The sequence below is a fragment of the Sciurus vulgaris genome (assembly GCF_902686455.1).
Source record: "Sciurus vulgaris genome assembly, chromosome: 15".
In the NCBI taxonomy this organism is placed as follows: Eukaryota; Metazoa; Chordata; class Mammalia; order Rodentia; family Sciuridae; genus Sciurus; species Sciurus vulgaris.
The window spans coordinates 21,451,120-21,463,283 of record NC_136476.1 but is presented as its reverse complement, the minus strand read 5'-3'; positions in this window follow the sequence as shown (position 1 = coordinate 21,463,283).

The window sequence follows — 12,164 nt, the reverse complement described above, 5'->3', positions numbered from 1 at the left end:
CCTCAAAGTTGCCTCCACAGAGATTTAAATGAGGACTAGTACAGATCAGAAAGATGGGCAGCTCTAGCATGGAGAGGGCAGAGGCCTTTCCTACTCCTGCCCCACCTACCCCACTTACTGTGACCTACTTAAGATGAGTAACTACCAAAGTGATGGCTACACCTTGGCCAGTATCTCCAGTGACAAGGCCTGAGCTGTTCCTCTTGTGGTCTTTCATGGCTTTATATTACCCTTCTTACTCTGCAGAAGCAAAATCTCTATCCTGAGTCTCAGATTGAAGACATTTTTAATTGCTCAGAGCCTTGATGTATGCCATGGTACTGAACCATCCTCTACTTCAAGGTTACTCCAAGTGTGGCCCCCAGATCAGCAATATTAGCATCTCTGAGTATTTGACAGAAGCCCAAATTCTTGGGCCCCATCCAAACCTACTGAATAAGCATCTGTGGGGTAGGGGTCCATTTTTATCAAGCCCTTTAAAGGATTCTTAGATATTCTAAAATTCGAAAATCCCTGATCTGGTTAACTTAAATCTCTCATTTTATGAATGAGAAAACTTTATCTTAGGTCAAGTGATTTACTCCTGATCCTAGAGTGAGTAGGAGTAGAGACCAATGAATTGGATTGCTGTTGGTTTTACCTACCCAGTATCCAAACTGGGTAGGTAAAATACCCAGTTTTGATAATAGTACCCAGATTTTCCTTGGAAAATTTCCCTCCTCTCTGCCTTCATGTGGTTTGGATGGGGCTAACCCGTTGTTTCCAGACTCAAGGGTGGGGACATGAGCTGATCTGACCATACAGGTTTATTATCCCACTCCAAACCAACCTGGCCACCAGCAGGCATGGACAAATAACTAAGTCAAGTCAGTGACACTGGTTGTGGGAACTATATTGAAATCCTGGGAAAGAGGAGTTTGTTTTCCATGGAGATTGATAACTAATAAGGATTTAAATAGCTGTGCGTCCTGAAACCCACCCAAAGAGAAATTCCATCCCTCAGGATTTGCCTTACTCTAAACTCCAAAACCTTGGTTTATGCAGTCAGCTCAGTCCCACTAGTTCAGACACCTATTTAAGTGACACCTGAGAAGATACAAATCTTTATTTCAGATGACACAGTTCTAGATAAAGTGGCCTATCACTCTGGCTTGAGACTCTCATGGAGTTTACTAAACAGGGTGATAATCATGAAGTACTAAAAGCCCAAATGTGACTGTGATGGGATTCATTACATCTTTCTTAAGTAGTGATAATCTTAACCAATCTGGCCAAAAGTATTCTGGTCTAGATACCCAACTAAAGAGAAGTATGGATTATCTTAGACACACTATAGAAAGGAGGCAAGTAGTTCAAGACTTCTGTGTTCAACATTATGTAATTTATCAAAATACTTCTAAGTACCAAAATATCTTTACTTTGAAATAAAAATTTGGGTTCTATTTCCTCCCAGATTGGTTAATAGTCTGAACTTGAGAAAACCATCTCCAACCCTTGCTATTAAATGGTAAGAACACATTCACTGAGCACAATGTGCTAAGCACTGTGGTAAAAATTTGGTAGATATCATCTCATTCTTGAAGCATCATTTTGAGAGACCAATCACATTAGCATCCTATGAGCTCTCTTTATCTACCAGGCATCATTTCAAGTACTCAATAATGTGCATAAACATTTTAACTCATTTTATTCTCCCATTTTACTATAAGGGTGCATGATTAGTTAACAGCAGGGAAGCACTTCAAATCCTAGACATCTAACACAGATTATTCTCTTAACCACCATATGTTACTACTTATGAGGTGCTGGTACAAGCAAATTAAACTATCTGGAGGAAAGATAAATGATCAACCTCTTTTTTATGCCCTCTTCAGTTTGGTGAAAAAAATATAAAATATATCCCAGGTTAGAACCCTCATCAGTGAAAATGGAAGCAAAAATCATTGATAGCTGAAGTTATTTTCACCTTTATTCTAAAACACTATGTTTTTTTTTTTTTTGTTTTGTTTTGTTTTGTTTTTTGTTTTTTTGGTGGTGGTGCTGGGGATTGAACTCAGGGCCTTATGCGTGTAAGACAAGCACTCTACCAACTGGGCCTTATCTCCAGTCCAACACTATGAATTTTTTAAATATGTTTTTTTCACTACCCCCAAAGTAGTGAGAGCCCTGAAATTTTTATGTAAGAGGGTTTCAGAAATGGCAACCTGTTTGGGATATGAAATCAGGGAACTTGAAATTCCAATTATAAAAGCATCATGTTCTATTCTATTTTTTGTGTGATTAATCAGAATAGGTTTTAAAGGCAGGAGGCTGATAAGTTATCATAATGTCCTCGATTCCCCAAAGCTGCTTCTTGGCAGCTCCAGATATGAGCCCCTTGAATGAGAAGGGAAAGAACTGTCAAAAAACCTGCTTTGGGTTTGGTCTGAGGATTTCTACCCTTCCTCAATTGTGGCCAACATCTTCCCAATCCGTCCTTGTTATTCCATAGCCTTTATTAAGATTTCAAATATAAGTGAAATCTTGTGGTATTTGTCTTTCTGGGCCTGCCTATTTCACTTAGCATAATATCCTTTGGGTTTTTTAAAGGCTGAATAGTAATCCAGTATGTGTGTGTACCACATGTTATTTGTCCATTCAGCATTGATGGACACTTTGGTTGATTCCATAGCTTGGTTGTTGTGAATAAAGCTGCAGTGAACATGGAAATGCCAATATCTCTATGACATATTGACATCATTTCCCTCGGATTATACCAGTAGTGTTATTGCTGTATCATACCATAGTTCCGTTTTTAATTTTTTGAGCAACCTTAAAAAATTCTCCATAATTGTTTTACTAATCTACATTCCTTTCAACAATATTCAAGGTTTTCCCTTCTTTTACATCCTCACTGACACTTGTTATCTCTTGTTTGTTTTTGTTTTATTGATTACTGTAACAGATATGAGTGACATTTCATTGTGGTTTGGATTTACCTTTTGATTTTAATTAGTGATGTTGAGCTTTTTTTTCACATGCCTGTTAGCCATTTGTATGTCACCTTTTAAGAAATGTCTTTTCAAGTTTCTTAGTTGGGTTATTTGAGTTTTTTCTCATTAGGTTTTTTCAAGTTCATTTTATATTTTGGATATTAACCTTTTATCAGATGTATGGATCACAAATGTTTTCTTCCAATCCATAGGTTGTCTCTTTACACTTTTTTTATTTGTTTTGTTTCCATTGCTGTGTATGAGCTTCTTAGTTTGATGTAGTTTCCTTGAGCTCATCTTTGAAACTGTGAACTTTTCCAGACACAGGAAGACAAAGGAAGAACTGAGAAAGAAATGCAGCTATCATTGAGATCAATACAATTTGCAAAGTTTAGCAAAGAGAACGTTGGCCTGAATGGTCATGACACCTGCTATCACTGAGTCTTTTGACTTTCCCATGTTTCTGTAAAATGGGAAATTTGACTTGCCCTATGTCTTGTAGAGAGATATTAGATGGACCAGTTACAATGTCTTGAACATTCTGAGCTATTAATATGTCCTTTAGAGTACTATAAAAAGGCTGTATCATCATTTACTTCTGCATGGCCGTTTGAGTTCTGTTGGTATGTTTGCACATAATAGAGTCTCCCTAGAAAGTTCAGGTTGCAAGGACTCACCCAAAGGGAAGATAGAGTCTTGCTGGTAATCTATAAGGGACCATTCTGTGGCTGGACCCCCCCAAAACTGACTGGCAACAGTATATTCTAGATCCAGGTCTACTAGCACTAAGGTCTTTGTGCATAGAATCCACAGTTCTTCATCCTAGCATTCTAACATCAGTATAATCAATCAGCCCTTATCTCATTCTCTGCTTCTCTGACCATGACTTCTCAATTCTGCTTTCATTGTTGCTTACCTTCCTCTATTTCTGTTAGTGCTTCTAGTAATTAATGTTTCTCATTCTTCAGAACATTGGCTTATTCAGAACTTTAGCTTATTCATGATCCCCCCCTTTTTCTTTGACTAGGGATCAGACTCAGGGCCTTGCAAGAGCTATACAAGCCCTCTACCATTGAGCCACATCCCCAGGCCTACACTTTCTCTTTTGTATGTTTCAGCTTAGACCTTTGCTTCTTCCTTCTTTTCATATTTTTAATTTCAAGTTCATTACAGAGAATAATTGTTTACCTGGTTCCTAGGTGAGCAGAACTTTTTAACTCGGGTCACCTCGTAGCCGTTGTCTAGGCTGCACACAACTTGACCTGGGCTTAGTTGCCCACTTCAGGTGCAAACAAATTACTTCAGGTGGGGCATGGGGCAGGGAGAGAGTTGGCTTCGCATGAAATAGAATGTGTTTTCTAGGCCTTTTCAAAGGGATTTATATAGAGGAAACTTTAGGCCCAGATGTGAAGCTCCTGTGTGGGTTAGGAGGAGCACATTTAGAGAACGTAGGGACTGTCCCAGAAGCAGGAGTTTTCCTTGTCATCAGATGTATGCTGGGAATAAAAGAGTAAAAATATTTAGTTTTGCTGTCATTAAGTAAGTCATAATTCATATAGTTAAAGAGGAAGAAGATGACTCTTTTAAAAGTTTGATTATAAAGGGAGGAATAACTCAAGGTGATGGCAGTGTTGGTGTGTGTGTGAGGAAGGAGGTCTGACCATAGTGGTTGATGATAGAGCTGTACTGAGGATGGGAGAAATCTGATGATGTCTTTCAGGTGCTTCTCATCAGGTTTGTTCTGGTGTTTGCACATTGAATTGTTGGTTTAACTCATACTGCATTAGGCTTGGTGCTAGTCTCTGGAACAAAATAATGCCCTTCAAGAAAACAAAAACACACTGAAATCCATTCTCTACGCTTCTGTTTTGTTTTCGATCTGGAATGTCACCCAAAGCCTCAGGTTGAAGGCTTGGTCCCCAGTGCAGCAGTGTTCAGAGGTGGGACTCTGGGAAAATGATTGAATCATGAGAGTTCTGACCTCATCTGTGAATTCACCCATTGATGGATTAATGATTTGATGGCATTATTGGGAGACAGTAGATACTACAGAAGGTGAGGCTGTAGGTGGAGGAAGTAGGTCACTGGGGTCATGGTCTGGAAGGGTATTGCCTCCCCATCCCCTCTCTCTCTCTACTTCCTGGCTGTATCAGTGGAGTAGCTTTCTTCTGCCACACCCTTTGGCTGTGGTGTTGCATCCCACCTCAGGCCCAAAGCAATGGAGCCAGCTGACAATGGACTGAAACCTCTGAAACCATGGGCCCAAATAATACTTTCTTCTTTAAGTTGTTTCTAGGTATTTTGGTCATAGCAGCAAAAAACTGACTAACATATCTCCCTTCTTCCCTGAGCTCCTTACTTCCCTGAACTCACTTTCATATGCATTGCTCATGTTTACCTTCACTCAGACCAGGTCTTTCCAACTCTATCAATTTCTTTGTTTTAAGAAGGGTCCCTGGAGGTGTTTTTGCAACACTGTTCCTGCCTTGGGAAAAGCCCACAGGAGCCTGGTGATTTGGCGCCCCCCAGGGGCACCCAGTGTGCCCCATTCCTGCTCAGTGATGGATAAGGAGAACTGAAGGGCAGAGTAAAACTGGCAATTACTCTGGTCCTCCTGAATAACAGACTTTATGATGTGCCCTGAACTTTTCTCAAAATCAGGGGTCTGGGAAAGGGAAGGTACAGCCCCTGAAAATTCTCTTTGGTGTGACTGACAACATGAGACTTAGAGTCCTAAGGCACAAATTGGAACCTAACTATGCTCTGCCCTAGTCCTGTGATGTTGCATCCAAAAATTAAGTTTATCCCTTTTTTTTTTTAAATATTTTTTTAGTTGTCAAAAGACCTTTATTTTACTTAGTTATATGTGGTGCTGAGAATTAAACCCAGTGCTTCACACATGCTAGGCAAGCACTCTACTGCTGAGCTACAACCCCAGCCCTTAAGTTTCTTAATCTGTAATACGGGGTCCAATAATTTATAATTTGAGCACTTCTATTAGAATTAAATGAGACAACAATTTAGAGATTAGTTTTGAAATGGACCAGAGAAGATCATAATAATTATATTCTTGGCCCTCAAAGTCTAGAGGGGTCCTGGGTATCTCAGGGAGTGAAGAGAGTGAGGAGAGACCAAGTCATTTCCATTTCTAGGGAGTCGTTTCTCATCCTGAGAACTGGAGCAGCCCCAGAAACACAGAACAAGGGAGCCATGGGGTACAGGTGCCAAGTAGCCTAGGTATAAACTGTGGGATCCTAGGGTCTGCTGATCCCCCATGGATGCTGATTGACTGACCTAGTCTTCAGACAGCCAGTTGGTTCCTATGGATCCCAACCCTGCATGATCCAATCAGGGGACGATATTGAGGCTCTTGTCGCTTTGCTTTTCTATTAGTCTTTAATCATCAGGTAGGAGTCAGAAACTCTGCCTTGGCAAGAAACCCCTGGCACTGAAATTGGTCCATCCCTAAAAATCAGGTCACGGTGTTTCAAAAGACAATTTTCTAAAGAAAGTGATGTTGTAAGAGAAAATACCTAAACTTTCTGGCATTTTCACAAAGATATTATTGATCATCTGTGTCAGCTCTCCTAAACTCTGTTTGTCTACCTTCCGCTATTGCTATTTGCAGTATGTCTTACTGATGTAGAGGGTCAGGTAAGACTGACCTGTGTAATGAAGAAACCAAACAGAGTTTCAGAGTGCTAAGGCTCCCTTGGAGGAATTGAGTCATCACTGGGACTTAGGCCATCTGTAGAAAGATTAACTATCTGCTTTTAGGCATTGGTGCCTTCCATCAGAAATATCACAGACTACCAGAGCTAAAGGGAGTCCTAGAGGTTTTGTTAGTCCAGCCCCTTCACATGATAGATGTTGAAACTCAGACCCAGACAGATGAGTGATTTTCCCAGGATCACCCAGAAAATGAAAGCATTAGGATTTGAACCCCAAACACAAAGCCTTTTGTCTCATTAGCTAATTCTGCTAGATGTGCTTAACTATGTAGGAAGAAGGAAGACAGATGACCCCACCATGTTTATATACCCAGAGACATCCACACAGACAGGCTGAATGAGCAGAACTGATGAGAAATGTGGGAGACTTGAGCAGGGTAGATGTTCCAGTCAGCAGGGTGGAGATCTTCAAGGTATGGGGCATCTCTGGAGGAAGGAGAAACACTGTGACTTTGACACATAAATTCTCAGAGGCTTCATGACAAATTTCTAACCAGTCACTCTAAAAACCAGAAAAAGCACAGCAGTGAGCATAGGGGTCTCATTCACCCCTGTGGCCCTGGTGCCTGGCATACCCATGCAGGAAGTTCCACATTAATGGAAGGTACATGGTGGACCTACCAAGCCTGTGCCAGGTAGTAGGAAGAAAATGTGGAACAGACATTGCCAAATTGCCAGACATTGGTGACAAAGACAGAAAATCAAATACTCACATGACCAAATGTAAAATTACAACATGAAGAAAAAATAAAAATGTTCACATGTATGTGTGTACATGTGATGAAGAAAAGATGAGGCAACATGCTACATTCACTGTGGGAAGGGCCTCTGGGCTCATGCTTTAACTGTAGGAGGCTTTAGAAATAAAAATGCACTTATGTATCAGAAACCAAAACGGTGGCCACTACCCTTTAGGGAGGTGTGGAAACTGGAAAGGCATGATTTTGAGAGGCTGGCCTTATCTATTTCTTGATCTGAGTGCTGGTTATAAGGTGCACGTTTATGAAAATTCATGGGGCTAAATTTTCACGAATGAAGTTTCTGTATGTGTTACGTTTCCATGAAGAGTTTGCCCAAATTGCATTTATGTAATAATAATGAAAGTTTGAAAAATGTCGGCAGCATAAAGTGCTCCAAAACAGTTTCACAGAACTAGCAGCCTCTGTCATGGGCTGGCAGTGGAGTCTCATCTTGTCAGGGGAATCAAGGCAAGCTTTCTGAGATTGTGAGTTTTGAACTGAGAACTCAAGGATTGAGGAGGTGTTGTGTGGAGAGGGAGCGGCATGTGTGAGTGTCAGGTGGTAGGAGGAGACATGGCCTAAGTGAGGAATTGAAACAATGTGGATCAGACAGGAAAGTAGAATCTAAAAGAAACAGCAAGGGCTGGGGCTAGGGCTCAGTGGTAGAGTGTTCTCTTAGCACATGTGAAGCACTGGGTTCCATCCTCAGAATGGATGAAATAAGTAAATAAAATAAAGCTATTATGTCCATCTACAACTAAAAAAATAAAAATAAAAAATTAGAGAAATAGAAGATGAGTGAAGACCTGGAGAAGCAGGTGGGGCCAAGTCATTCACGACCCTGTTGTTCCACTTAAGACTTTGGGTGTTGATCCTAAGAACCATGATTAGCCATGGCAGTGCTTTCAGCAGGTACTGTTGTGATGGGATCTGATTTTCAAAAGGACCTTTTTTGCTTCTGTCTGGAAGATGGATTCAGAGAGCAGGTGAATGGGGGAAGAACCATTAAGAGGCTAATGCAGGGCTGGGGAGATAGCTCAGTCGGTAGATTGCTTGCCTTGCAAGCACAAGGCCCGGGGTTCGATCCCTAGTACCGCAAAAAATAAATAAATAAAATAGAGATCGTGTTTTTTTTTAAAAAAGAGGCTAATGCATAGTAGACCAGGTTGTTGATGGTAGGTGAGAAGGAGAAGTGATTTCAAGGGCAGAAATTCAAGAGGTATTAAACAATAACATCTTTAGGAGTTAGCAAACGAGCAAAAGTGAGAGGGAGCAATGATAGCCCACTGTAGCCATCCCACCCCTCCTAAGAGGATTGACACCGAGAAGCACTGGTGAAGTTGAGTCCAAAGACACAGGATCATTAGAAGCCTGAGACCCCATCACAGGACTGTCCAATGCCATAGACGCACCACTACCACACCTCACCACCTCATCACTAAAGTCCTACTTGCCACAGTTCCTTTATCTAGTGCATCATATCCAGTTTCCCCAGGGGGGAATCTACAAGGCAAACTAAAAGACGAAAAACAGTTTTAAGAGACAGAAAGCATTGAAACTGGAGTTAGATTGGCAGGGATGTTGGTATTATCAGACTTGAACTTACAACAATGGTGATTAATATGTAAATCATTCTAATGAGTGAAAGTAGACACATGTAAGAACAGATGGACAATGTAAGCAGAGAAGTGGAAGTGCTAAGAAAAAAAAGAAATACTAGAGATAAGAAATACCAATAGAAATGAAAAATGGAGACAGGACATGACTGAAGGAAAAAAAATCTCTTAACTTGATATTTCAATAGAAAGTTCCAAAACTTATAGAAAAAAGACTGAATACCTAAGAACTGTTAAACAACTCTGAGAGGTGTAAGAGAACACCAAGCAGTATAAGTACCCAAAAGCCAAAAAACAAACCACAACAAAACTTCCCTTAGGTATATTATATTCAAATTGCAGAAAGTTAAAGAAAAACAAATCTTGAAAAAAACCGGAGGAGAAAGAGTTCCTACAGAGGAAAAAGAATTGCATCTAAGTTCTCCTCAGAAACCATGTAAGTCAGAAGAGAGCAGAATGAAATCTTTGATTTTAAAAAAGCACCAGGAGCAGGGGAAAGACATCAGTTTAGATTTTATGCCCTGTCGCTATGGTTAGGATATGGTTTGGGTGTGTCCTCTAAGGGTCTATGTGTTGGAGACTTGGTCCTCAGTAACAATGTTAAGAGATGGTAGACCTTTAACAGGTGGGGACAATTGAAAAGTTCTAAGGTCACTGGGGATGCTCAGAAGGGATTAGATAGTGCTTGTGAGACTCCCAAGCTGCTTCTCAAGAGACATTGTTATAAAAGAGCAAGCCTGGGCATCCTCCAGCCTCTTCAACTTTCCTGTCTCACCGTGTGATCTCTCCCTCCAACATGCACTCTTGCTCATGAAGCCATTCACTGTGAGGTTCTTAACAAAGCCAAGCCAATGCCAGTACTATGTCCCTGAAGCTCCAGACTATGAAACAAAACCCTTTTCTTTATAAAGGAGCCAGCCTCAGGGATTTCATTATAGTAATAGAGAATAGTCTAATACACCCCTGAAATATCCCTTGCAAAGTAATGAAGAAATAAAGACTTTGTCAAACAAATCAAAATTAAGAGTTTGATGTCAGTAGACCTGCCTTACAAGAAATGTTAAAATAATTTCTTTAGGGAGAAGGAAAATTATATATGCCAGAAACTTAGGTCTACATGAAAAAAAGGAAACACTGGAGAAGAAATGACTAAGTAAAATTAAAACTTATTTTTCTTATTTCACCTGATAGAAAACACTTTGGCAAAATCAAAATAGTAATATATTTTATTATGCATGCTTATATATATTTATGCATATGAATTCACATATACATGCTTTAATATGCTCATGTATAAATGACAGCAATGATACAGGGACAAAAGGTAAAAATTAGGATAATTTTGTTATTATAAGATGCTTATACTACCCATGAAGTACTGAAGTGTTATTTGAATGTGACATCAGATTGTATGGAAATGTATACTGCACACTCTAGGGCCACCACTACAAAAATTAGACAAAGGAGTATAAATGATATATGAACAAAGGAGAAAATAATAGAATCATTTAAAATGCTCAATGAAAACCAGAAAAAGCAGAAAAAAATTGAAGGCAAAAATAGGAATAAAGGAGAAAGTGAAGAGAAAAAAAATTAGCAGATATGATAGATAATCAGCCAACTATATCAATAAACCTTAGAAGACAGTGATCTAAATTCACCAATTAAAGGACAGATTGTTAGAATGGATCAAAACACAAGATCCAACTATATGTTGTGTATAAGAAATCTACTTTAAATATGAAGATATATATAAATTAAAACTAAATGATTGGAGATAGAAATGCCATGGTAACACTAATTTAAAAATAGTGGGATTATCTATATTATTTCAGACAAAGCAGTCTTTAGGGCAAGAAATTTATGAGGGACAAAAATGGACATTACATAATGATAAAAGAATTTATTTTCTAAGAAGACATAATAATCGCCAGGGCCAGTGGTACTCGCCTGTAATCCCAGCAGCTCAGGAGGCTGAGGCAGGAGGATCACAAGTTCAAGGCCAGGCTCAGCAAAAGTGAGGGGCTAAGCAACTCAGTGAGACCTGGTCTCTAAGTAAAACAAAATAGGGCTGGGAATGTGGCTTAGTGGTTGAGTGTCCCTGAATTCAATCCCCAGTACCAAAAAGAATAAAGACGTAATACATAAAAATAATCTTTAACAAGAGAGTGTCAAATTATATGAGGCAAAAACTAATAGAACTACAAGAAGAAATAGATGAATCCACTATTATAGTTGTAAACTTCACCATCCCCCTATCAGAAATGGACAGATCCAGCAGACAGAAAATCAGTAAGAACCTTGTTGAACTTAAAAATATTATCAATCAAATAGACATAATTGACATTTATTGACCACTTTATCAACATCGACAGAATACACATTCACTGCAGGTTCATATGGAACAATCACAAGAATAGACCATATTCTGGGTCATAAAACACATCTTAACAATTTTAAAGAAACAGAACTCATACAATGTTTTCCCTCAGACCACAGTGAAATTAAACCTGGAAAATAACAGAAAGATAACTGAAAATTTTCATAATACTTAGAGATTAAACAACACACTTCTTAGTAATACATGGGCCAAAGAATAAATTCAGGGAAGTTTAAATATGTTCAGAACTAAAGGAAAATGAAAATACAGTTTATCAAAACTGGGAGGATGCAATGAAAGCAATGTTTAAGGGAAATTTTATAGTGTCGAATGCTTTTATTAGAAAAGAAAGATACAAAATCAATATCAAAGTTTCTACCTTAGACCACTAGAAAGAGAACAAATTAAATCTCAAATAAGCAGAAGAAAAGAAATAATAATAACTTGAGTAGGAATCAATGAAATTAAAAATAGGAAGTCTATAGAGAAAATCAACAAAACCAAAAGCTGGTTGTTTGAAAAGATCAATAAAATCATTAAGCCTGTAGCCAAGCTAAGAAGTCAACAGAGAAAAGTCAACAAAACTAAAAACTGGTTATTTGAAAAGATTAATAAAATCAATAAGACTCTCGCTGAGTCAACTGAGAAGAGAAGGTGATAAAAATGATTAATATCAGGAATGAAAGAGAGGACAGGACTGCAGATGCCATCACCATTAAAAGGCT